The 25,895-nt window shown below is 44.5% G+C and overlaps 1 long non-coding RNA gene across 1 annotated transcript in view; it reads right to left on the reverse strand.

Moving 5' to 3' along the window:
- Positions 1–291: 291 nt before the first annotated feature.
- Positions 292–25,895, reverse strand: part of LOC128811435 (uncharacterized) — a 47,169-nt gene continuing 21,565 nt past the window's right edge. The window contains exons 3-4 of the long non-coding RNA XR_008438347.1: positions 5,717–5,806; positions 292–464 (exon numbers count right to left, since the gene is read on the reverse strand). This is a non-coding gene — a long non-coding RNA (uncharacterized LOC128811435). The remainder of the gene's footprint in view (positions 465–5,716; positions 5,807–25,895) is intronic.

The following is a 25,895-nucleotide window of genomic DNA, read 5'->3' on the forward strand; positions in this document are numbered from 1 at the left end:
GGTAATGCATCATATTATCTCTGTTACACTTCTTGAATGCCAAGATAAAATGCATTCTTGCTTAATAACACCAGTGCCAGTATTGCAGGGTTTGGGTATGTTCTTGTGATCAAAGCATTTCTGCAGACTTCTTGGAATGCTTGTTACAGTCATTTAGTTTCTTTTGCTTGCATTTACAGAGTTTTTATTGTTGTATTTTTTTGTTCTGGTTAAAGTACTTCTAAATCCATTCCTCAAAACAGGGAGAACATACAGCTGAACTGCAATATTCAGCATCCAACTAACCTTTTCTGGTAATGCCACTCTATGATGCTCAGCGTGACTTTTCCAGCACAGGCTCAGGAACCCGAGAAGCAGGGGGTGGACCTTCTTTGCAGATAAATAAGTAGTAGTAGGCAATGTCCTAAATGTATTTTAGAAGCTGTATTGTAGATGGCCTCAACAAAGGGACTGTTCTTGAGGGTCTTCAATTAAAATAAACAAAAAAACATGTGGAAGCAGAAGGTTTACAATCCCCTGCAAAATAAAATATTCTAAGATTTCAGAAATTGGTTTTAAGCATTGGACTTTTATTTCACCGATGCCACAGTTGTTCTGTAGAAGGGACATACAAGAAAGCTGGGGAAAGACTTTGTACAAGGGCATGGAGTGACAGGACAAGGGGAAATGGCTTTAAGCTGAAAGAGAGTAGGTTTACATGGGATATTCAGAAGAAACTCTTCCCTGTGAGGGTGCTGAGGCCCTGGCACAGGGTGCCCAGAGAAGCTGTGGCTTCCCATCCCTGGAAGTGTCCAAGGCCAGGCTGGATGGGGCTTGGAGCAATCTGGGCTAGTGGAAAGTGTCCCTGCCCATGCCAGGGGATGGGATTGGATGGGTTTTATGGTCCCTTCTAACCCAAAGCATTCTGGGATTGTATTTTTAACTATTTAACTAACAAAACAGCCTTCAGAAGAAGGCAGGCAGTAAGAGTTTGCTTTCAGGCCAGGACATCAGATAGAAACTGCAGTGGTACCACTGTAACTTTTGGGTTAGTGCTTAGAGCTGGTATATTGAATGGAGTTTGGACGTATAGAGCTCTCAGGTATAACAATTGCCCTCTTCATAAGCATTTGTGTTATTTCATAGTATTCCAGAATGGTTTGGATTGGAAGGACCTTAAAGACCATCTGTTTCCACTGCCTGCCATGGCAGGGATGCCACTTACTGGATCAGTTTGCTCAGGGCCCCATCCTACCTCCCTTGGTTACCCTTTTGGGCTCAGAATCACCTGTTACCCACTATTCCAATTTCAAAGTGACACAGCTGTAATGATTACTGGCTCTCTAAATTATTCATTTTTATTAATCAAGCAGAAGCTGGGCAGCAAATATTGCTCCCATAGCAGAGTCACAGCTTTGCTTTCAATGAAAGCTTATCTCCCAGTGGCAGGCCATGGTAACAAAGGCAGAGATTAGATTTGCTATCTTGGGCAGAGACATTTCCTGGAGCTCGTGGGCCGGAACAAAGGAGCGTGTGCATAAACCCAAAGGCACAACTCAGTTATTAAACCGCTGGGAATTCTTCTCCTGAGCTTTGAAATAGGAATAGTGGGTTAAGAATGGGCTTTGACTGTCTTCAGACCAGGGCAATTTTGCCAGAGAACTGAGAAAGAAATTGGGAAGAAAAATGAGTTATCTGTACAAAAAATGAAAATTAGTTCAATATCTAAGTTGTTTACATTCTCACTGGATTTGGCAGAAAGGTGATTAGGTGATTTTGAAACAAATACTTTGACCTGCTGAAGGATGGATAAAATCAAGAAGTGGTCCACAGTTTATTTTAAATTAATATTAGTAATTATAGTATTTCGACTTGTCACATTCTTTTAAAAGTAACCTGGCAAAAAAAAAGAGGATCTGTTGTGGTTTGATCTAGTTACATCCACTTAAAAGTCTTGATGAAGCTTGTGGTTTTTCTTTTAGAGAGCAGGAAGAACCACACAAATGGAGAATATTCATGTGACATGGGTAGCTTGGGACTTCCAAAGATCAATTTTATTTCACTGTTAAACAAAACTCTCTTTTCAGAATATATTCAAAGACCTTATTAAGTGGGAAATGAGGATTAGTACAAACCTCAGCAGAACCCCGGCTCTCATGATCAAATAGAGGTCTCTAATCTCTGCGGAATACCTTCAGGATCAAACAGCATTGTTTAAACCACAGCTGTGTACAGTCCTGGAGAAGCAGCTCATATTTCCTTGGGGGCAGGATGTGAGAAAGACAGAACAAGTTCTGCTTACAAGGGGTAGCCTAGTGCAGCACCATAGTGTTTGTCCCTCTTGGGAACAACACCTTTGGGACCCGCTGTCACTGCGTCAGAAGGTCGGGCTGAGCAGGGTTGGGAAAGGAAGTGGGAATTCAATCATCCTCGGCCTCAGGCTGCTCTCTCTGTCACATGTGGTGGCCAAATTCTCACTGAAGTACTGGGGAGAAGAGAGCAGAGGGCAAATCCCATCCTGGGGACATCACACACAGCCCTGATCCAGAAAGGGCATGGTCCTGCTGGGCTCAGTGTGGGCTCACCTGGAGCCCCATGTGCAGGGCTGGCCCCAACACTGGGGAAGGATGTATCCAGAGGAGGGTGACAGGGCTGAAGGCAGGTCCTGGGAAAGGCAGCTGAGGGCTCTGGGCTTGTCTGGTTTGGAGAGAAGGAGGTTGAGGAGCAGCCTGAGGAGGGAATGTGCAAAGAGAGGTGCTGAGCTCTTCTCCCTGGGATTCAGGGTCAAGATGGGTGGGAATGGTTCAAAGCTGTGCCAGGGGCAGTTCAGACTGGACATTAGGAAGCATTTCTGTACAGAACAGGTAGTCAGACATTGGAACAGGCTTCCCAGAGAGCTGGTGGATGCCCCAGGCCTGTCAGTGTTCAAGACATTTGGACAATGCCCTTAACAACACACTGTAATTTCTGGTCAGCCCTGAAGTGCTCAGGCAGTTGGGTTGATGTGGTCCATTCCAACTGAAATACTCTGTTATATTCTAAAATGTCTAAATTTGGCCAGCCATATCTAGTCAAAAGGTTTCTACAAGCAGTTTTCAGTGTCTCCTCTCAGCCAACAGCCATTTACAAAACCAGCCTGTATCTGAACTCTTTGCTGCCATCTGAGGTATTTCAGCTGCTTTTCCCCTTGCCCAACCAGAAAGCCACCTGTTCCACAGCCTGATGCAGTCCTGATCTGCATTATGAGGTGCCTCAAGGGGTGCAGAGACAGGATCACACAGCACCTGGGCATGGCCAGGCCAGACTGGTGTCTCTCGAGTCTGCCTAAGGTCCGCTAGAGGTTAAAGTGTGCAGAGAAATGCGAACAGCATCCTCCTCTTTCTCTTTTCAACTTCCTTGAGAAAAATCTGGAGGAGGGACATGAAGATGGTGAAGGGTCTGGAGGAGCCATACAAGGAGCAACTGAGGGCACTTGGCTTGTTCAGCTGGAGGATACTGAGGGTAGAGCTGCTGGCTGCAGCTCTTCCCAAGGCACAGCATAGGGACAGCTCCAATCTCTGTTTTCTGTGCCCAGGGACAGGACCTAGGGAATGACTGGGGCTGGGTCAGGGCAGGGTCAGGCTGGAGCTCAGGGAAAGGTTCCCCAGAGGGTGCTGGGCACTGCCCAGGCTCCCCAGGGAATGGGCACGGCCCCGAGGCTGCCAGAGCTCCAGGAGGGTTTGGACAACGCTCCCAGGGATGCACAGGCTGGGATTGTTGGGGTGCCTGGGCAGGGCCAGGGGTTGGATCCATGATCCCTGTGTGTCCCTTCCCACTCAGGATACTCTGTGACTCTGTGACCGGGTCAAAGGACAGCCCAGGACACCGCCGCTTGAACACCATCCCTCACATTCCTCTCACACGGCTTTAAGATTCCCAAAAGGCTGATTAAGGAAGTAAGCAAAACGTGCAAAGCGCCCAGCATGACTGCTAAGTTAAATTCCAGCCATGCCTGGTGCTGCGGGCTCATTGCTCAGCACAGCCACGAGGTGGAGGTCTTTACAACGCTAATTACAGCAATTATCCCGAAAGCCCCGATGACTTGCCCGCAGAGCCCCGGGCTCGCCTGGCGGTGTGCGGGGGACACGGCCCGGCTGCCCGGGGAGCACAGAGCACAGCGGGGGTGGCACAGCGGGGACACCGTGACCCGCAGGCCGGGCAGTGCCCCCGGGCGGGTCAGAGCCACAGCCGCCGCAGCGGCAGGGCAGAGCCGCGCACTGCGCTGGCAAACACGCCTGTGTGGCTGGACACAGCTACACTTTTGTGACAGAGATTCTTGGTCAGGGATTGGTGTCTTGGGGCTGAAAGCTTTGCTTTTGAAAGCGTAGAATGATAAAATAGGTTGGGTTGGAAGGGATCTTAAAGCCCATCCAGTGCCATCCCCTGCCATGGGCAGGGACACCTTCCACTAGCCCAGGGACACCTTCCACTAGCCCAGCTTGCTCCGAGCCCGTCCAACCTGCCTTGGGACACTTCCAGGGATGGGGTAGCCACAGCTTCTCTGGGCAACCTGTGCCAGTGTCCCACTATCCTCACCAGCCAAGAACTGTTTCCTAACAGCTAGTTTAAAGCTGTCCTGCTTCAGCTTAAAGCCATTAACAAAGCCTGCATTGCACAAACCCCCCCGACTGCATCAGCTCCATCTTTAGCCTGTAGCGCTTTGCTGATGCTCTGCCCTCCCTCGTCTGGAGCTGCCTGCCCTGCCTTACCAGAACTGACACCGAGCAAACAGCCCACAAACATTCTGGGTCACCTTTTTATCCTTTCAAACATTTCAAGCATATGGCAAACCTCCAAACCATTGGTGTTTTCCCCATTTAAAAAGGCAAAACCTACAGTTCTGAGGAATTTCAGGAGGTTATTGGTTAAATTAGAAACAGCTGAGCCAGCCCGAATTGTTTCAACTTCCCCCACATTTTTGCCTTAGCTTGAATAACATTGTATTTTTGTCTTACATGAAGGGCAGAAAATAAGATTTAAGACTCTTGTGTTTGATTTTTTTGCTTTGGCATTGAAGCAGCTGTAATATCTCTAACTGGGATTATAAATAGGCTATATATAGGAAATAACAGGCCATGGATCTAATGCAGACTCGAGAATTAAGTATATAAATGTAGTGGGAAATAGTATTTTTTCCCAAATGCTGGAAAGGACTAAAGACCTTTGTGCTATAATCTGATTAAACACAGAAAGTTTCCTTCAGGAGGAATAATCTCTTTCAATATAAGTAGTTGACAAATTGGCAAACAAAATATGCAACTCCTCCAAAGGCTATTAAATATATGGTATGTGTAATGCACAAGAGATTATTATTTATGCTACAACCCCCAGAAATCCTGCTGTGACTTCTTCAGGGCCATTACATCCATAAAGTCAATCTCCATGCCCCATTCTTTTGGGAAGAACCTACTGTTCCTCCTAACCCCCACCACCATCTGCTCCTATTTAACCCCCCTGGCAATGGCTGAGCAAACACTTACAGACTACCCAAGTCTCTTTATGTTTTATAACTGGTTCCACATCTCAGATTTAATTGATCACATAACAATAAAAACTTTGATAAATAAAAAAGAGTCCACACTGTGAAGACCTCCTACCTTGAGAGCATTCATATGCTTCCAAAAAAAGCCAGGCCAACAGAAACGAAAAAAATGCAGAAAAGCAATTTTAAAATAGTTGTAACATACTCATCACTTACTTGTTTCCTGTATACTTCCCACTGATAAATCATGGGATCCAAATGCAGCCACATCTCAGAGACAGTCCTTCCATCCCCTCCTGAAGGCACCTGCAGCAGAGGGCAATAGAGAATGTTCATTTCCTCTCACTGCCTTTGATTTCCTGAGCAGGTAAGTCAAAGGCTGGAATGTCCATTTTTTTAATCAATACAAATATGCTGATGAAGAGCAATTTTGAGACTACAATTTAATATTTATAGTCTTGCCCTACTATTATAGTAATAGAAAATTGAGAGAAAATCCCTTGTGTTGTTTAGAGGCACAAACGTTTCTGTAATGCTGAATATTCTGATAAGAAGATATGCATGAAACAGTTACTCAGCTCCTTACAGAACTAGTTTGGATTTATGCCTTGTGTTTATCTAGTTTTACGTGTTTTCCAATACAAAATACTCATCCTTATAAGTCAGCTTTGTATTCACTGACCTTCAATGAAGTGCAGGCCTAGAGAGGGATATGAAAATAATATTTACACTTTAAAATCAATGCAAAAACATGATGTCAGCAGGAAAACCAAGTCACAGCCAGATTTGGTACATTAACTTTTCCAATTAACTGTTCTACATTGCTATGTGATGCGTATAACCATTGCAAAGAATCAGGCTCTTCCCAGAAGTTCCATTAGACCCAAATTCCTAAGTGCACAAATTGTCACCTACTTGCTATAGAGAGCAAGGACTGTTCCATGGCTCCTTCACTAGCGAGCAGAAAAGGAATCCATGAAAGTCCATTTGTGAACAGACATGAACAGGTAAAGTGTTCACAGGGGAATAACAAGTGGCCACAAGCTGCTTGTGCCAGCAGAGAGGTGGGTGCCTGTGCTAAGCCAGGTGTTCTTTTCCTGAGTGCTGGGTATATACATTTAATAAACCAAAGACCAGCCTTGCTCCACAAAAGCCTGTCTTGCACACAACCAGTTCCTCTCCTTTTACCATCAGCTTTGTGTACAAGACACTTTGTTATTCTAAGCACACAGGGATTTTGCTCAGTATCTTGTTCATTCTCACAAGCACATACTGAAATCAGGAACTGATAAGGTGAGGAGATTTGATATGTACAAGGCTCAGGGTTTATTTAATCAAAGGATCAAAATGCATTATATTGGCTGGAAGCAGAAAAGAAGAGGAATGGGGATAATAAACACCCCGGAGGCCAGATATAAAAAGGCAAGATATAAATTGCTTATGTGAGGTTGAGTCACACTTTGCGAGTGAAATGAAAATGAAAGATTTTAAATTAAAATGCAAAAAAAAATATCAACCACTTAAAATATTGGCTAAAGGAAACACAGACCTGTTCTATTACTGTCCATTACTGATGCCAGCAAGTAAACTCCAAATGACTACACAGGAATACAAACTCCCAGGTACACTCCTACACTTGTAAGCAAAGTAATAAGTAATGCAGAGGAAAAGAAAACAGAACCATTTAGGCTAATTTTTAGCTGATTGAAAATGCAGAAATGCAGCATAAAGTGCATTCATATATTTGGGGTTTCCCCAAACAGGTTATGTAGTTCCTTCTAAAAGACTGCGAATCTCTATTGTGCAACAGGGATAGAACTAAGGTGAAATGTGACAGACACATAGATAAATTGATATACAGATATATACATGTAGTCCCCCAAAAGAAATGAAGATTTTGCCTCAGTTAGCAATAGAGTGATGACAAAGGCAGAGCAAAGGTACAGTAAATTTCTAGGACTGGGGAGGATCACAGTATCTCCAGAAAAAACTGGATTGCTCAGGATATGATAGTAGAAATTAAGTTATATTTCACAATACAAAGTCATGTACACACTCTTGGGGCGCAGTTACAGAACTTCCAGCTGGAAACAAGAAATAAATTTTAAAAAAATAAAACTAAAATAAAAAGTATTTCTATTAATTTGGAAAAACAAAATATGTCCATAAGTTGCTAATGTGATGCTCTGAAAAAAATACACATGCAAATCCAAACATTGGCATGTTGGTAGCAGCTTCCATTAAGGCCATGGAAGTATGAATACTCATAACTGACAATGTGAGATTTTATTTGCATATAATTTTGGTCATATAAACTTCTAAAATTTTCCAGATGAAAGAAGACCAGACCTAACTAAATATTCCTTGAACAAGAGGTTGCACCGCAATGGTCTCCAGAGGTGCCTTCCAGTCTAAATTATTAGACTGGGGATTCAATGACAATTTTTCCTTTATACTTAGATTATTCCAGTACTCAGAATAGAAAAAGGTCATTTATGCAAAATCCTACCTCTCTCCTTCTCCCAGGCATTTTTCCTATATTTTTGCCCAATGCCAAATTCAGCTTTCTCTGGTTACACCTTCAACTTTTCTACTTTAGCTGTGATTAATTCATTCATTCCCTGTTGGATAGCATAGTTTGTTTTCCCACTTCATATTGCCAGGTGGATATTATGTTGTGGAAATCCAGACTTTTTTGCAAACAGCCTGAAAGTCCAGGCCCAAGGATGTTCATACTCTGCTGGTCCCCAGACACAGCACTATGCTCTGTGAGCTGTGTGTTTTGGGGTTTGTACATTGGAATTAAGCTAGCAAGAAGTCCCAACTCACCCATTCTTAGTGTATGCATTCAGGTGTTATTTACCAGCAGAGGTGTTTCAATTACCTTGCAAACGAGGAAAATAATAATGAAAATAATAATGTACAATATGCACTTCATTAAATAGAAGATAGGCTTGTTAATTGGCTTAGATTAAGGTGCACTGGTAATTTAATTTATTGTCTCCCTGCTTTCAGCTGATACTTTTACATTAAAACAGTCTCCACAGTCTCTCTCTTTTCAGAACTTTCATCTATGATGGAATGGTTTTCATTTAAGGATCTAATTTTTTCCATTAAGATCCTGAACAAAAAATGCAGCCAAAGGGCTTGCAGGAGTCACAATTTGCAGTTCATTCTTAAAACAGAACCTGTGCATCCAATTCCCTGCTCCTCAGCCCACTCCTCCTCTTTTACAGGCACCTGCCTCAACAGTCAGGAAAACTTTGGGATGGCTGTGGATGTGGAGGGCAGGAAGGGGGATAGGAGCAAACCCTCCCAGGGCACAGAGTCCTGCAGCTCTTCAGGAAACATTCATCTTATTCCAGTACTGAAGCAGCTTTGCTCCTGCTTTGCTTCCTTAGAAGTGTTTCTGCATCTCTGCTCATCTGCAGGCTGAATGTTTCCCCAAACCATCCCTGGGGTTGTTCCCTTCCCTTTAGGATGGCCTGCGTACATCACTCAAGCTGCCAAGGTCAAAATTTCCTTGGTATCTCTTTCCAGCAGGAAAGCATTTTCTGTCCACTGAAAAAGGCTGCACATTGGGAAATGTTGTGAAGTACCAAATAGTTATTAATCAAACAAAGAGAAGCTCAATGAAATTCAAATTATTTTGAAAACAAAGAACCCATCACCAGCAGCTAATACAGATTATCTGCACTCCTATATTCAAAGCTGCATTATGAGTATTAAGGAAGAGAAAGAACTGGGAAGGTTCACAAAGTTCACTAAATCCTTTGCATTCCAGAAAGAGATAAATTCTCATTCATATCTCCATCATGAGCTCTATATACAGAGAGGACACAGCTCTGCTTTCCATGAGCATCAACGTGCCTTACATATCTTTTCTCCCCACTTATACCAAATCATTAAAATGTGAGACAAGAAACACTAAGCACAAAATGGTTGGGGATTAATAGAGACATTTCCTCTCTCCAGTTTCTGTTTTTGCCTCTCCTTCCTTTCAGACTTCCTCTTCTGTTGGAATTATTTTGCCTGAGGTTTGATGATATTTGAATAATTTAGCTTAGTCTTGTAGGGAGATGGACTCAAAATTTAGTGACATTTCTTTCCCCTGCTTTAATGACTCCAGATCTCCTGCTAAAAGGCAGGACCTTTAATTCCCTTTACTGGCCCATGGAAAGCTGTACTTCCACCAGAGGGGAACCTGGCTGCTGTGCCTCCAGCTCTTCCCCAGGTGAGGAGGTGGTCAGAGGAGAGAATGCAGGCTGTCAAAACATGGGGACAGGTCAGCCCTCAGTCCTAACAGAAAATATTTGCACCAGAGTCCAATCCCACCCATCCCCATGCCCAGTGATGAATTTGTCCAGTTAAACAGGTCAGAAATATCTCCCTGACTCCTCCTAAGGATGAGGTTGGAAGCAGAGGAATCTATAACTCTTCACTTCTTGCCAGATAACTGCAAAGTAACTTCTGGAATAGTTTCCTGCCATGTAGAAAACAATGCTCTGGCAGCAGGGATGTGTGTGTGCTCTGCAGGGAGAGCATTGTCTGGCGTGTCAGTGTGTTTGTGTACACAAATATTAATGAAACAGAGGCCAAACAGGAACTGAACTCTCTCTGGGAACTGCTCCTCCATGGCATACCCAAGGAAGAAGGGAATGAAACCTTCAACTGTGCAAAAACTGCTGGAAAACAAACACCACTGTCTTGTATTGTGTCTATCTTTTGGGGAAAACCACACTGAGAAATGCCACAAGTGTGTTTATGCTGCTCTCAAGTGGGGTTTCGAGTTGTGTTGTTTTGTGTCATTGCAAGCTCTAAGGTGATTCAAGGCCACATGAAATGTTTGTAATTTGCTTTGGATAATTGTTGGAGGCCCAGAGTAACTGGGCAGCCACAGCTTCTCTGGGCAACCTCCCTCCCAGACAAGGGAGGGAAGACTTTCCTTCCAATATTCCATCTAACCCTGCCTCTGGCAGCCTGTAGCTATTCCCTCTTGTCCTGTCCCTCCAGGCCCTTGTCCAAAGTCCCTCTCCATCAATTCTGTAGGTTCCCCTCAGGCACTGGAAGGCCTCCCCTTCTCAAACATTTACACCAGAACTTCAAACACACAGATGATGTTTTTATTTAGGAGGAACTCCATTCCCCCTACCTCACACAGGGGAAATGTGCTTTCTAGGGACAAAAATAAGTAATTTCTTTTTAAAAAACTTCCTAAAAAGAAAGTGGGTTCCATGGATCAAGTGCCAGGCACTGGTCTTGAGAGAATGGCCAATGTGCTGAGTGTGAGGCCCTTCTGGAGGTTTCTGGAAGGAGCCACCTTTTAAAAATCTTACTTTAAGTCTGGCTGTGATTAGAAATTCTGTAGCTATGACAGCAGTGTGCCATCTATATAACAGGACCCTGTTAGAGTATCCATCTGGTAAAGAAAGGATTACTTCATCAAATCTTACAGTTTGAAATCCTCATGAGTGGACTACATATTTACCCTGGGTGCTGTGAAGGGAGGAACACAGGGCAGCAGAAGAGCTGGAAATTTCCCTGCCCAAATGACCAGACCATCAGCATCCACTGTGGTTTAAATGGCTAAAAATGAGCCATTACTTCATTTTTTATTACATTACACCTCCCTCTGGAGAGACCCACCTCTGCCAACAGCATAATGCAAGGCTGGGGTTTTGAAGAGCTCACAGGCAACACCTAAAGGAATGATAAAACGGCTGCAGAAAAACCTTGCTTTAAAGAGGATGCTATTTCATATGAAATACAGAACCCTGAACTCTGGCTTTGTCAGTTTTTTCTGTTCCCATTTATTGCTTGAAAGATCACACTAATACTTACACAAAGGATTCATTAGTGAATATTACAGGAGGAGGAAAACACCCAGAACAAGAAAAGGAATCTATTGTGCTTTGAAAAGAAAATCATGGCAGGGGGAGGAAGGGAAGCAGAGAGAAAGGGAGAGTGGTGTGGCTTTAAAGAGAGGCAATCCAGTGACTTTTTGAATAATTAAAATTAATTTTTAATCTTTCTCAAAGAAAAATGAGATGGGCTCTATCCAAGCAGCAGGAAGGCTTAAATATATCCTGTATTGGACTAGTAGTTCAGCTTTAGTAGGAGGGGAAAAAGTGAACATCTCTGAAAGAGGAAAAGGCAAATAAGCCAAGAGAAGATTAAAAAAACCTGTACAAACAAGATGAAAAAAAACTGTACAAACCTTTCAGAGAACATCATGGAGAAACCATAGCACGGAACCAACACCAGCACCTCCCAGGGCTTATAGACAAGCCAGGATCAGCAAAGAGTCCTGGCTGGGGCACACAAAAGGGAAAGGGCCAAAAGTGGCCCATGACAGTGGGGCTGTCTGGAATGCTTGGTGAGCTTCCCAGCCAACTGCTTCAGGACCTCTAGTCCAAATTCACCTGAAAATTCATGCCTAGGTGAACTCAACAGTTGATTGTACATCATATGCATAGGTTGAAAAAATGCATTTCTACTAGCCAAGCTGCTTGAGTTGTGCTCTCAGCAGGTGGCACACACTCACCACATTGTGTCCCATTACTGAATTTATTTGAAATGCTTTTTACCAAGATAAAGTCTCAGAAATCTCCATTTTAACAAGAAGGAAAGAAATCTACTCCATTCATAATTAAAACATCTTTGGTATATCCTGCCTCAAAAATAATTTCATTGTCAAGAGTATTATAAAGGGAACCTCTTCATGTAGGAGTAGTTCTGCCCACCTGCTATTCTTTGTAAAGCGAAGGAGAGGAATAAAAAAAAAATTGCCTGACCTGTGACCACCTTTGGATAAAGCTTTCTGGCACAAAAATCATGGTGCCAAAGGCAGGATTTCCACTGTTCCCTGGTGCAGGAGCTGATTAGTCAGTGCCCTAGGAGCAGAAATGATGCAGTGTGACTTCCAAGGCAGGCTCAGGACCCTCCTCACGGACAAATTCTGCACTCCAGGTACAGTACATTTCCATACACAGATATTAAACTGAGGGGCAAACAGGAAGAGTCAGTAAGTACACCCTTCTCAAAGTTTGCTGGTAGGAAGAATCCTATCAGTTCTGTGGGATACAGTTGCAGTTGCAATAATATTGAAAAATAATGCCTTGGTTTCACAGAATCACAAAGGTTGGAAAAGACCCCCAAGGCCATCAAGTCCATCCTTCAAATCCCACAGTGCCCACTAAACCATATCATGAAATGCCACACCTACTCATTTCCTCAATTCTTCCAGGGAATGGGGAAAGGCAAAGGGATTTCTTTACAACTCACTTTCTGATTAAGAAAGGCATCAAAATGAGGTTTGCTTGGCATGAATTAGCAGTGGGGTTGATGTACTTTAAAATGTTTAATCTCATACACAAACCCACGAGTAACTTTCATCTCTGAGCTGTTGCCTCCTGCCTTCTCCCCAGGCGTCGCTTCTTTTCTCATCCATCCCAAACCTGAAGAGAGGGATTTGTACCCAGGGTTTCAGAAGGAAGGCAGCAGGAAGGGAAGGGGAGCCTTTCCCACTGCTGACCTTGAGCAGTTTACTTCAGTGTCAGGGAAAGAGATAACTCTGTTTACGTTTCCATTCCCTGGAAAGATCACGAGATTATTTAGATGACGTCTAGACAGCGCTCTGAACATGCCGAAGAGCCACATAAAGCACAGCTTTATGAGGAATAGTCTCCCCTTTTTTTTTTTAATACTCTAATTTCTAAATACATACAGGCAGCCAAAATGCAGGGCTGAGTATGCCAGCAATGCTGGGTAAATCCCTGGCATCACACATCAATCTGCTCTTTCATGTGAAATTAAAGCCCTCTCTGACTGGAGTGGAAACAAAAGGCGGGCACGGAACAGCCAAAGGAAAAACAGAGTCTGGGGAGAGAGGGATTGGAACAAATTGAGCTGAGTTAACCTGTCTGCTTGACTCTAACCACAGGGCAGATAAAGAAAACTATTTTCTGCCCAGCTGATGAGCCACAAACATCCCAAGAGGCTCCCCAGCAGGCCCTCACCAACCACATGCCACATCCAATGTCCTTCATTCCCTGCATGCAACTTCCATGTATCCCACCTAAAAATGCAGTGTTACAAGGGTCTGTGGCTCACCCTTATACAGCTGTCCTGGAGTGACCTGGGAGAAATCACCCATTTTTCTGCACTCCCCATACACACAGCCAGGTAAAATACAATTTACATTCTGAGCTTTGCAATATTTAAGATAGTTTGGATGGTAAAGCAGCCTTAAATGCTGAATTAAAAGGTATTACAGAAACATTATCCATTTTAAAGTGAAATACTCGATTTATTATTTGGTTTAATTGCCCTGAATTTTCACACATTAACATGCAAACCACATTGAGTGTGGTGCTGTTTCCAATTACAACAGCTGATTTATCCAGGATGGAGGTTAGAGGCATGATAACACTTTCACTTGGCTTAACAACCCACCCATTTCACAGAGTCAGTGAAGCTCTGCTCCTCCTCAGTTGCACTCTACTTCCATAGCTGCGCTCCTGCAACTATAGAAGGAAATTAATAGGAAATCAAGCTACAAATGGATCTCCTTGTTCACCAAATTCACTCTCCAGCTGGCACAATCAGTATTTCTGTATCATTATTATATAATCCCTTTCTAAATGCACTGAGTTCCCTCTTCCTTCTCCCAGGAAATCTTCTAAGAACCTCATTACCGCTTGGAAACCTCCATGCAGTTTCCAGCTTATGCTTGGACAATTCCTATCCTTTTGTCCTTATGACAGCCTCACCTCCAGCTTTTCCCCTGCTGACAGAGGCCCCCAGCTCTCTCTTTAGACAGGAGTGATCCCATGTACTCCCACAGGTCCCAGCTCCAGCTAAATGAACCACAAAGGAAAGCCAGAGCCCAGCCCAGGGACGAGCAGGGAAAGCCCATTCTGCTGGATGGGCACCTGGGACCTGCCAGTGCCATGGCACTGAGCAAAATTCACCTGGCCCTGCTGTGTCTCCTCAGTATTGAATCTGCCTGAACCCCTAAAGGCCTTTTCTCCCTTTCCTGCCAGGGTTATCCAGGCAGAAGGAAGCCCCTTCCTGCTGCTGCTGCCTGTGTTTGGGAAGGGGGATGCAGGGTGGCCCATGCTGGCCACACTCTGCAGCTCTTCACCAGAATACTGCTGGGTCTCTGTGTGCAGCAGCAGTTCTGTCCTCAAAATAGCACAGCATGTGCTGTCTGCATCTTGGGAACCTCCTGGCAGCCTGTCGAGCCTCAGGTGGGAAAAGGTGAACATTATCAGGACAAACAGCAACATAACTCTGCTCTGGGGCTTGGGGTGGAGGCCATTTCCCACACATTTGAAGAAAAGAATCCCAGGGGATTAAAAAAATTCACAGCTTTTTTTTCCTTCATAAAATCTACAATAAAAACAGACCATATTAAGCAGAAATGAACCTACCAGAACTTATTAATAACTTGAATTCTTCCACTGGAGCCCAGCCAGCTACCCTTGGAAAAAATTCCTGTTTACTTTGTAGTGAATGTGAGAGACATGCAGTCTGTCAGAAGCTGCTACGACAGTAAAAACACAGCCAGGGGCTGTCACAAATGGGGAAATCACAGAGAAAGTTAACTTTTTAACTTCAAGGACTAGATTAAAATAATATCTATGTGGTTAAAAGTTATTTACTTTATCACACAGAAGACTTAAGTTGCCTTTACATGAAAGCTGTTCTAGTTCAAAGGCAAATTTCAGCTGTTTCTTCAATAGTTAGCTTGGTTTTAAACATTTTTATTAGCTTTACAAAGGAAATGTCTTTCCTTGTTGTTGTCAGTTGGGCTGAGATTAATTTTTTGCCCTACAACTGCATCTTTCTTTCCCCGAGCCTCAGGCAGGATGGTTGCACTGAGAATTCCCGACAGTGTCCTCATTCAAGGTGCTTCCGAAATCCTTGGGGGATGATTAGACATGCCTGACCTTGTGGCTCCTCAGCAGTTTGATCCTAGGGTGATTCCTACATAAATCCTGCCCTAAGCTGTAGGTCTGTGATTTCAGAAATTGCACAAAACGTATTCCCAGTGCCCCCAAGCCTGAATACCGAGGCTTAATTAAGTGACAGGCTCTTTGAGAGAAAAAATAGGGTAATAAGTAACCTTAGAGCTCCTGTGTTTTGTGCTGTAAGTTGGGATTTCTTCCCTCCTGATCTTCAACACAGCTGGATTGATTTCTTTATAATTTCTAGTCCTTTGTGTACATTATTTTGTCTTGGGAAAGCTTAATGTAACCCTAAACTGAACATGAAGGCACTTTCTACTGTTCATTTATGTTCTTAATTAATCCTTTCATTTATCTTATCTTTCATAAGCAACTTTCATTTTGTCCCAGAAAGCAGGCCCATGATCTGCAGATGTCTGTCCTCCCACAACAGCCCCTGCACCCCTGCTGTCACAATCCCTCGCTGTCTCTTATAAATTTTCCCATTGTCCCTCTCATCCCTTTAAAGCCCATTTTCTAGGCTTTGTTGTGCTTTATACTTGAGACCAAGAACATGTTTAAGTGTCTTCCTGCACCGAATCGAAGAATGGCTGACCTGATAACCCCACAGCAGCAGTGAAAACAGGAGACAAATGTCACCTCAAAGGGACACTTGAGCCTATCTGGCCCTGTCAGGAGCAGGAAATACCAGGAGTCTTACGTCAAAGATTTCTAACCTAAATCTGCAGACCCAAGGGGGCTGGAATGGCTTGAATACATTTCAGATAAACATCCAGACTTTGTGATGATTATCCAAACTCTTTGGGAATGTGGAAGTTGTGAGGTTCACCCGTCAGCAGTACCTTGAGCGCATCCTGCACCTTGAGGACAGCCCTGATAAGGCTGTTTGTTTGTCCCCAGCTGCAGCAGCGTTAATTAGATCACGTTGGTAGGAAGCTGTGAACCAAGGGATGCTGCAGACATTGCCAAGTGGCTCAGGAGAAATAAATCAGAGCTGTCCAAAACACAGCCCCATACCAGGCACTGGGAAGAAAATTAACTCTGCCCTGGCCCAAACCAGCATGACAGACTATAAATATTTTTTGAGTAAGAATAGTGGTAATTACTCACTGTCCTAGAAAAGCAGGATCTTCAAGATAGGAGAAAACATTTTGAGCACCTCCTCATAGAAATTTAGGAGTCAAGTAACTTTAATTCGACCTTGGAAATTAAGTCAGCTATATCAAATTAAGGCCAGATTAATTCTGATTATGATTAACCACCTAGAGGCTTAATACAGTTTGACTACATGTTAAAATCACATTTTTAGTTAATTTAAATTATTGCTTGAGTGTTTCTGCAAAGGTGAGTCCTAAATCTCAACAATATTAATCAGCCAAAAGAAAGGAGGCCTTGCAATTACCTGATCTTTCTCTATTTGTTTCATAACATCTTCATTGTGATATCTGCTCAGCGTAGTGCATTAAAAGAGCTGTCAGGCTGCATTGGGAAAACCCTGTTAGTTTGATTAAATTACTCAAGAGAATAAAAAGGACAGCTATTTTCAGAGCAGGTTGGTAAAACACACCTGGCTCAAGGATTTCTGCAGGCAGCCTGAGAATTCAGCTGGGGTTACACACAAATGGATTAATTCACAGAATCTTAGGATGGTCTGGGTGAAAAGGAGACTGCCAATTAATTATTAATTATGATTTGCATCAACAGTGTGAAGGAAAATTCAGTCTCCAGTTTCTTAAAGAAAAGGGAAAAACACCTGAATTTCCATTAAGTCTCAACAGCCAATTTCCATAGAAGTGGGTACTATCTTTAGTGGGCAAAAGTCTAGACAGACACAAACTCCAGTCTCCCTCAGGCTGACTCTGTTAGCAAGGGAGTCACACATTGTCTGAGAAGCTGCTCTTCCTTTGCAGCAGCAACTCCTAACCCTGATGCACCATCACCCACAGACACAGCAACTCATTCCCCCTTGTTCCCTGGCCTTTTGCATCTCCCAGGTATTGTCTACAGGTGTAAACTGTCCAACCTGAATCAAAACTGCTCAATCTGGAGCCCCTCTTGCCAGTTACTGCCTTTAAGGAGCTAAATGCCATGAGCAGAGTTGCCTCATCACACCTCCAGAAGGGCCTGGCTGACCAAACCTTTGGCTATTAATCACCAATTACAGTAATTGGTCTCCCAGAGGATATTGACCCTCCCTTCACACCCTGCTTGCTTTTCCTGGCAGGCAGCTGCAGCTAATTCATTAACACAGACAGCAATTACCAAAGGGTTGGTGCTCCCTTTCCTCCTGCTGGGGTTCTCACAGTTATTCAAAACATGCACAACTGTCCATCACAACACAGCACTTCTCATGCCACAGAGCAGTGACCACCTTAAATAACCCTAATTACTGACTATTCCCATTCCTAGAAAGAAACAGCATTTATCATAGAATCCCAGACTGGCTTGGGTTGGAAGAGACCTGAAAGCCCATCTTGTTCCACCTCTGCCATGGGCAGGGAAACCTTGCACTAGCCCAGCTTGCTCCAAGCCCTGTCCAACCCAGCTTTGGACACTTCCAGGGATCCAGGGGCAGCCACAGCTTCTCTAGGGCCAGGGCTCCCTCAAAGGGATTCCATCCTTAAATCCCATCTGACCCTGCCCTCTGGCAGTGGGAAGCCATTCCCCCTCATCCTGTCCCTCCATCCCTTGTCCCAAGTCCCTCTCCAGCTCTCCTGGAGCTCCTTTAGACACTGGAAGGGGCTCTGAGGTCTCACCTGAGCCTTCTCTTCACCAGATGAACATCCCCAGCTCTCCCAGGCTGGCTTCAGAGCAGAGGAGCTCCAGCCCTCAAAGCATCTGTATTTATCATCATCATTTATAGTTTTCACCAGTCAGGATTTTATATGCCAGCCCTGCTGGATTTTATATTTTTGTAGAGATGATTGAGAGAAATAAGGCACTATTTACAGAAAAATTCCCAACAGGATCCTAACAGGCTCTCATGAAAAGCCATTGTTTTGCTTTCTTATTTGCTGTCCCTGTGGAACTGTAACCCACTGCTCCAGATTATTCACCCCTATCTATTCATATGCAGCAATGAATGTGAAGACACCCCAGGCTGGCTGCTGGTGCCAAAGCCCTATAAGGACATTTACAACCATTTGGAATATTTTTACTTCAAAGGAAAGGATTAATGAAGATTATGGAAATGATCCTCAATGTCTGCGATTCCACTGACCTGCTTTTTCCCAGATACCACATAATGATTTGTTAAGCTACATGTCAGCCATATGAGAGAAATGTTAAGTGCAATGCAGAGTGGGAAGTGCAATATTCGAGATGTACACGCCACTTCCAAGGTAAAAATACTTCTGAAGCACAGCCAAACACCACTGGCACTCAGAGCCAGTGTCCTGGAGTGGTGTAGCATTGTCTGAGGCAATCTAAGCTCCCTCATCCCCAATAAATGTGTATCAGCTCCAACACAGCTCAAGTGCCAGCACTGCAGCTGCACCACTCCAGCCTTGCACTCTCCTCCCTCCTGGCTGCTCCCTGAGCTGCAGATCCACCATTAATTCATCCTGTGACTGCTTTGTATAACCATGGGATAGCAGGGAAGGAAGAGAGAAAACAAGACAAGGGTACTATGATAACATGTGAGAGACAAACAATTTATCAGATCAAAGAAGATTACAATATGAATTTTTTAAAATCTTATTTCTGAAGAGTATCTTGGAGTTTTGTACCACATTATCTATATTGATGCTACCACTCCATCTATCCATACTGACCCACCTTGACCAATATTACCATAACTTTTGTTTGAAGAAAGTGTCAAATCCTAATTACTTGCAGAGTCTTGACACTTCTGAGAGTAGTCAAATAGTGGCACAAGTCACCTGGAGAGGTTGTGGAGCCCCCATCCTTGCAGATACTAAGAATTCAGCTGAACTTTAACTAATATCTCCTGATGACCTCCAGAGATCCTTCCAATTTGTAATTTTCACAGGATCATTCAGGTTGGAAGGGATCTCAGGATGTCTCTGGTCCAAGCTCCCATTCAGGGTCAGCTCTGAGGTCAGACCAGGCAGGTCTTGGAAATGTCAAAAGGGGGAGATTGCACAAACCTCCAAGGTTTTATTTTCCTCATGTGGGAAAAGTCACTCTTTGTATCCAGTCTGATCCTCTCAGGTTTAAGTTCTGCTCCTCCCACTCGCACTAGAGTGAGGAACTCCAACTTCTCAATAACCCCCTCACAGGTACTGGAGGCTGCTGTGACCTTCCCCCAAAGCAGACTCTTCTCCAAGCTGAGCAACCTCAGCTTCTGACAGAGCAAGTGCCCCAGCCCTGAGCACCTTGGTGTTCTCCACTGGACTCCCTTCAGTTTAGCCTTTCCTGTACCAGGAGCCCCAAGCCTGGCACGGATTTGGGATGTGATCTCCTGGGTGCTGAGCACAGCAGGTACCCAAGATGTGCTGGCCCTGCCCCTGCTGATGCTGCCAGGGCACTGTGGGCTCCCTCACTTGGTGCCCCAGCCTGGCCCTTTCCTGGAGCTATCCCCAGGCAGGCAGGGCTGGTCTCTGGCAGGCTTTCCCAGCTTCCTAAGCTTCACCTCACCTCACCCCTCCAGGCCGTGTAGCTGGCTCCCATGGCAGCCCTGCCCTCAGTTCAATGCCATTTGCAAACATGATGAGGCTTTTCTTCGTATCTTCCTCCAGGACTCTGATAAAGATGTTGAGCAGAACAGGTATCTGTGCTACTCGATTTTTATCAGCCTCGAGATAGACAACAAGCTCTGAACCACGTTTCTATGAGCATGATTACTGAAGTAGTTTTTCAGATGATAGACAACCTGAAAGGTAGATGTAACTTCTGTTCTGTGTTTAAATGAACAATTTACTCCTTTGCGTAACACAAAACTCCGGTTTAATTCCCTTTTCCAGTGTATTCTGGAAGACAAAGCATGTCACACGATATTGGAATCATTGAGATATGCAAATGTCCTCAATATGCCCATTCACTGAAGTTAAAATACTGATTTCAACACAGTATTTAACACAATTCATGCAGCTGATTTTATCACTGTGCTGGTATGGAAGAGTTCAAGACATTATGAAAAATCATTTGCCTGGGAAAATAATTCATGACTAGGTTTTGAAGGAAGTTTTTGTTTGTTTGATTGATTGATTGATTGGTTGGGTTTTTTTTTGTTTGTTTGTTTGTTTTTTTTTAATATCAGCTGCAAATAGAGTAAGCAGAGCCAATTGGTAGAAACCTAAAGGAGAAAGTTATGGGAGAGTCTATCAGGACTGCACATACTTTGATGGATAACCAGTCTCTCAGATATGCTAAGCTGTGAAGGAAAAGGGTAGAAAATGTTCCATCAGTCATTTCCCCCAAGGCCTGTTTATTTCCCTCACAATTCCAGACTTGACCCACCAGCCTGTTTGGCTGCCCCTCTCAGGCTCTGGGTGTGCACTGTGCACAGGGAAATGCCCCTTTCCCCCAGGCACAGCCCTGGGCACAGGGAAATGCCCCTTTCCCTCAGGCACACACTGTGCACAGGGAAATGCCCCTTTCCCTCGGGGATAGCCCTGGGCACACACTGTGCACAGGGAAATGCCCCTTGCCCTTAGGAATACCTTCTGTGAGACAAACACAGCAGGGCTCAACCCAATACACTTGATGCAATGCTGTAAGAAATATGAATAATGCAGCTCACTTCCAAAGGAGCAGAAGTGGGGTGCTGTGCAAGTTCCTGCTGCACTCTGTGAAGAGCTGTTTCCCTTCCTTAAGCAAACGAACAATCTTTAGGCACCTAAGTTAGGTACCAGCCATCTCATCCTTGAATCCAAAGTTTCTAACTCAGTAAATGCAGTTTCCCAGATGTTGCTGGGGAAACACTTGGGCTCTGTCCTGTTTAAATGGAGATGCATTTGCATTTTAAAACAAGAAAAAAGACCCATCTGTAGGAGTATGTGAATAGCTGCACAGCTAGTTTGGGGCACAACTATTGCAAGGTGAGGATTCCATCAGCTGCATCACCAGAGCTCCTTGAGAGGGCTCTGTGCCAGCTGGGGGACTCAGAACTTGGTGCTGCCCCAGAGTTGTGCCATCACAAATGTCACACACAAAGGCAAGCTGGCTTTTAATTTCTGATAAAGATGAAATTGAATGAGCAGCTTTTTTGCCCCTGCCAATCAAGCTTTATGTGCCCTGCAATTACCATTGACAACAGATGGAAAATTGCAGTGACTAAACCCCAGAAGCTGGTGTTTTTCTACTTCTAAATTAGTAGTTTAGTGGATTAAGGTAAAATATTTGCCTGAAAATATCACCCTGAAAGTATGTTAAACATTGGGTTAGGGAACAATGCTGTGAGCAGCCAAGGAAAGACAAAATCTGGAACTAAACCTCTATTTGAAGGTTGGTACCAAGAGATCAGAGAGACACAAACAAAGCTCCTACACCCACAGAGGAGCTGCTCTGTGTTTTGTTAGAAGTACCATGTGAGAATATGCAAAATAAAGTGCTAGTGAATAATTTGCACATGCAAATCCAGCCCAAGCTGAAGCGCTGACTTTTGATCTCCAGGAGCAGAGCTCTGTGCAGTGCCCATCCCTCCAGGCCTTGGAGCCACACTGCCAGATTTGCCTCTGTTCCTGATGGGGATTCTTTGTGCTTCCTTTCCTGGAAGCCTTTTTTTTCCACCACAGAAGCTTAATAGGAAACTGCACTTTGGTATTCAATGGCTGAGGAACGGCTCTGTTTCCACCATAAGGTGGGAAGAGGGAGGTGGTATGGAAAACCAAAAGGAAATACTTAGACTGGACTGCAGATCCTGCTGCCAGGAATAGTTATAAAAGCAGAGGCAGATCCTGCTCTACACACTCCACTCCTTTCCTTCCACTGCAGCAGCAAAATAACCCAGCAAGGCCACAGCAATCCTGCTGCTGCCTTAAACCATGAAGTGCTTTTCCAGTGATAGTTTTCTGTGGGAGGACAAAAGCCACACAGTTCTGAAGACTGTGTTATGTTTCATGTTCTTTGGTTTGACATCTCCTGCAGCCTTCAGGAGGAAGGCATCCAATCCAGAGCCCTTCCTCAGCACACTGGCAGCCACCACATGCCATGGACAGCAAACATCCTCAGTGCCATAGCACCAGGATTAAGAGCAAGCACAGTTCAGAGAGCACCTCTCCATTTGCACTGTACATCTATTCCCTTCCAGTGTGTTGAAGCTGTCAATACTGCAATGAACACGCCGATAGTCCAATTAATATTTTCTCTGCCCACTCTGCTAGGGCAGAGCAGAATCCATGGGTGTTTGTTACTTTAAACAAGGAGACTTGCAGGAGGAGCTCCCAGGAGCTGCAGCAGGACTGAGCAGCAGGAGCACACCTGAAAGGGTGAAGGGAAAGAGAAAACCTCTTGGGTCAGGCTGGAGAGAGAACTGAGGCTACAGGAGCCAGAGGAAGCAACAAAGTGACACAGGCAATGCAAGTCTAAACCTTTGAGTTCAGGGGCTTTCATAATTCATATAATCACAAATTCTTCTGTCTTGCATGACTCTTAGCTGGATTTACAGGATCCAAGAGTGTTGGGGAGGAGACTACCAAAGCTATAAATAACTGAAGAGAAAAGCAACAGGAGATTTCAAGGCTTTGCTGATTCAACAAGAAGGCATGAAATTCCTCTCTTTCACTATTTAAACAGTTACTCAAAATAGAGCTCTTAAAAGTAAGGATATTCAAATATTATTGCCAGCAGGATATGCTGACAGCCCTCATACTCTCATTTAGTCCTTATGAAGTGTAGGAACAGGAATGTGCAAACCATAAATTACAAAGGTAGCATCTGCAAGCCTTCATTCAAGGTTCTTAATTGCTCTGTGATTCAACCAGACATGTGGCTCTTTTTATTTATTATTTGTGCATATTCAGGCAAACTGGCTGGTATTAGCACATGCCTGGGGACTGGCCTTTTTCAGGGAGGTGTTGGCATATTTTGTTTTTAGGAGGTCAGTGGTTTGGGACCAGACTGAAACATTACAAAGCCAGCATAAACATTTCTTTTCTTTCAGATTATCCTCAGGGAAAAATAATAGTCTGGCCATTGCAGCTTTAAGAGTTACAGCCTTACAGCCAGTGCTTTCATCCCCGGCTTACACCAACACCAGTACAATTCCACAACCCTCCAGGTGCACTTCATCCCTCAAAAATATCAGAGATTGATTTGGAGCTCCAAGACCAGAGGCAGAAGCTGTTTGAGAGCATGTACATGTAATACAAGGAGGACAATCAGTGCTACAGAACTAGTCCTCAGAGCCTGTAGATTCATTTTCAAGAGTACAGTAATGCTCCAGGTCACTGGTTTTATATCCAAAGATGGGCTGTGTTTTAACTCCACAACCCATGGTAAACCCAACACTCCCTGGGAAGCAAAGCACAAACACAAAACCAACTGCAAGCACAAAACCAACACAGGGTGAACCCTGGTTTCAGTTCTCTTCTAAGCCAAAGAGATACACATTGTCATAAGAAGATGCACTAAATAGCCTAGACCTTCCAAAAGTACATATCCAAGTATCCACCTCAAGAAAACAATACCCTAAAACATGAAAAATGGGACTCATTTACCCTGTGCAGGAAACATACACCTCTCTGGTGGAAGGTGTCCCTGCCCATGGCAGAGGGTTGGAATGGGATGATCTTTAGGGTTCCTTACAGCTCAGAGCAGTCTCTGATTCTGTGATTTTATTAACACTGCAGATGAAACCTTGAGGGAAACTGAGTTCAGGAACCTTGGGACAGCTCTGACTTAGGCTGCCTCTTTCAATTTCTGCTAAAAGGCTTTATTATGAGCACTGGGCTAATAAAATCCTTTTGAGTGATCTCAAAAAAATCTCCTAATTTGTTATTAGGTCACTGTCTTGGTTTGAAAGACAGGTGTTTGCCAAGGAAGGCGGGAATCTCCCTTGGAACGGAGAATACGACCGCCCTCTCTCCGAATTATAATAGCTTTAAAATTAGGGGACTTTCAGGCAAATATATGGAGAAAGGAATAACAGTTGTTTATTAGGATGCATGTGCACAACAAGGCAAACGAACAACAGCATCGGCAGCAACAAGAAACGAAAGAAAGGAAGAATAAACCAGAGAAGCCGATGAAGCCCCGTCCCGCCCCGTAAGCAGCGCCCCTGCGCTGCAGTTCCGGGCACAGCCGGCAGGGGCGCTGCTGCTCCCCGCGGGCGGGGCGGGTGCGATGGCTGCCCCGCGCCTGCAGGGGGCGCCCTTTGCGGGCTCGCAGCCCACACGGGCAATGGCGGGAAGGGGTGGACGAGAGGCTTTGCTTCACAAAGCCGGGGGCAGCCGATGCCGCTGGCCCAGCAGGACCCTTGGAAGCAGCAAAATCCCGGGGTGGAAGATGAGATGTATCAGAAACTCCGCAGCTGTAGCTGGAACCATCCCGGCAGGCAGGGGTTGCACGGCTACAATGGAGCGAATAAGTCGCAGCAGTGGCAGAGTTACCCACGATGGGGGTGCTGGGCAGCAACAGCCCGGCTCTCGAACAGGGCAGAGAGAGAGAGAGAGACTCCCTGAGAGGGGAAAGGGGCTTGGGGATCCCGGGGTTTCTCCTGAGCCGCTCGGGCAGATGGTGAAGGGTTCTTTGGTGAGGGCTGTACCACACACCAGGCCTCTGTCTCTTGCAGGATCAAATCTGTCTCTTCCCCTTGAGTGTCTCAACACCCTCCCCCTCACATGCTACAAAGAGTATTACAACACCCCAGTGTTATTACACCTTCCAGCTGCTGCAGACTTTCTTGCTTTTCACTTGTTCCCAGCTTTTTGAACACAGAATCTCTATTTTCATTGAAAAAAACCTCCAAAACACACCAAAACCAACTGTAGCCAGGTTCTGAACACCTGAGCTTGAAAACAAGAACATAAGATACAGGATTTACACTGATGTGTAAATCAGCACATCAGCAATGGGCTGCAGAAGTCCTTCTCCATGTAGGGAATTGGTGACTGGACGTACGAGAAGACATTTTTCTATGGTCATCCTTTAAAAAGAATGAAAGTGAAAATAGATGTGATAATTATAAATGGCTTAAGCCACTTTCAGTTCTGGGCTGCAAATAAAAGGCATGTACCCACTTAATGCCAGTTCTTGCCCGCAGAGCAGGCCCAAGTCAATAGATCCACCTGTCAGCTACCAGAGAAAAACAATAAATAGTTTTCCAGCCAGATGAACTCCTTCACCTGGCTGGCAGTGAAAGCACATGACAGTGCTGCTGACAAGGAGAGGCATGACCAGCAACTTCAGAGAGAGCAGATCTGGTAAGGTCTTAAAGGTGCGGCTCTTGTGTGCTTGAGCTTTGCTTGAAGAGAAAGAAACCCCTGATCTCCCTCCCTTGAAAAGGAACCCAGAAAATCACG

Source organism: Vidua macroura, chromosome 9 (genome assembly GCF_024509145.1).
Source record: "Vidua macroura isolate BioBank_ID:100142 chromosome 9, ASM2450914v1, whole genome shotgun sequence".
NCBI classification, from domain to species: domain Eukaryota; kingdom Metazoa; phylum Chordata; class Aves; order Passeriformes; family Viduidae; genus Vidua; species Vidua macroura.